Below are 1911 nucleotides of genomic sequence, written 5' to 3' on the forward strand. Positions count from 1 at the left end.
TCAGAATTCCTCAGTCTAATTTTATTGCATGATTAATTTACAACCTATGCAAGACTTCCTTAAACCTAATCACTGTGTAACATTCTGAAGAAATGTACATGCTAGTCAAGTTTATCAACACCAAACTCTCTCATCCATGTCTTTAAAGACCTTGCTTTGTGCGTATACAGGATACAGTACTTAGTGATTTTGTTTTTGTTAAATTAATAATCTTTTATACAGTATAACCAAGAGGTGGGATTGAGTTGACAAGATTGCTTATATTAGCAATTGTAATATTTAATGTATTTCCTTTAAAACATATTCTTTTATGGTTCCATAACTCTGTTACACTTTCAGTGTAACGTTGCTTAGACAGGAACAGCCAGCTATTCTTTTGTCTGTTGTCTCCTGATAAGGATGCAGCTGGCTGGGATGTGTGTGAATCTTCTTTACTGAATCTGACTGAAGGACCTTCCTTATAATCTTTTTATTTTTTTTTATTTTTTTTGAGTTTCGGCTTCAGAGTGGGGGCTTGCCATCTCTCCCTCTCTCTCATCTCCCTCTTCTTTCTCCCTCTTCTTTCTCCCACGGTCTCCTTTTGTTTATATCATGTAAATACCTCTTTGTATGAAAAAACCCATTGAGACAAGATTGGAATTTCCAACACAGTATATACGGTGTAAGTGTGTGTGTGTACGTATATATATATATATATATATATATATATATATATATATATGTATATATATATATACACATACATATATATATATATATACACATATATATGACATCTTTGACATCTGTGGTCATGAAGTCCTTTGAACGTCTTGTGCTGGACCACCTCAAGAGTGTCACAGGTCCCCTGCTGGACCCCCTGCAGTTTGCCTACCAGGCGAACAGATCTGCGGATGATGCAGTCAACATGGGACTGCACTTCATCCTAGAACACCTCGACAGTGCAGGGACCTACGCGAGGATCCTGTTCGTGGACTTCAGCTCAGCGTTCAACACCATCATCCCTGAACTCCTTTCATCCAAGCTTCTCCAGCTCAGCGTCTCACCTGCCATCTGCCAGTGGATTTACAGCTTTCTGACGGGCAGGACACAGCAGGTCAGGCTGGGGGAGGCCACCTCATCCACACGCAGCATCAGCACTGGGGCGCCCCAAGGTTGTGTCCTCTCTCCGCTGCTCTTCTCTCTCTACACGAACGACTGCACCTCAGCGAACCCGACTGTCAAACTCCTGAAGTTTGCAGATGACACCACTGTCATCGGCCTCATCAAGGACGGTGACGAGTCTGCATATCGACAGGAAGCGGAGCGGCTGGAGCTGTGGTGCGGCCGACACAACCTGGAGCTGAACACGCTCAAGACTGTAGAGATGATCGTGGACTTCAGGAGGCATCCTTCGCCACAGCTGCCCCTCACGCTGTCCAGCTGCCTTGTGTCAACCGTCGAGACCTTCAAGTTCCTGGGAATTACAATCTCCCAGGACCTGAAGTGGGCGACCAACATCAACTCCGTCCTCAAAAAGGCCCAGCAGAGGATGTACTTCCTGCGGCTTCTGAGAAAGCATGGCCTGCCACCGGAGCTGCTGAGACAGTTCTACACAGCGGTCATCGAATCAGTCCTGTGTTCTTCCATCACAGTCTGGTTTGGTGCTGCTACAAAAAAGGACAAACTCCGACTGCAACGGACAATCAAAACTGCTGAAAGGATTGTCGGTACCCCCCTACCCACCCTTGAGGACTTGCACGCTGCCAGAACTAAGACAAGGGCGTGCAAAATCCTCTTGGACCCTCCCCACCCTGGTCACCAGCTCTTCCAGCTCCTTCCCTCAGGTAGGCGCTACCGATCAATGCAAACTAGAACTAGTAGACATTCCAACAGCTTCTTCCCTCTTGTAATCAACTTCTTGAACAGCTA

The sequence above is a fragment of the Phyllopteryx taeniolatus genome, chromosome 2 (assembly GCF_024500385.1).
Source record: "Phyllopteryx taeniolatus isolate TA_2022b chromosome 2, UOR_Ptae_1.2, whole genome shotgun sequence".
NCBI classification, from domain to species: domain Eukaryota; kingdom Metazoa; phylum Chordata; class Actinopteri; order Syngnathiformes; family Syngnathidae; genus Phyllopteryx; species Phyllopteryx taeniolatus.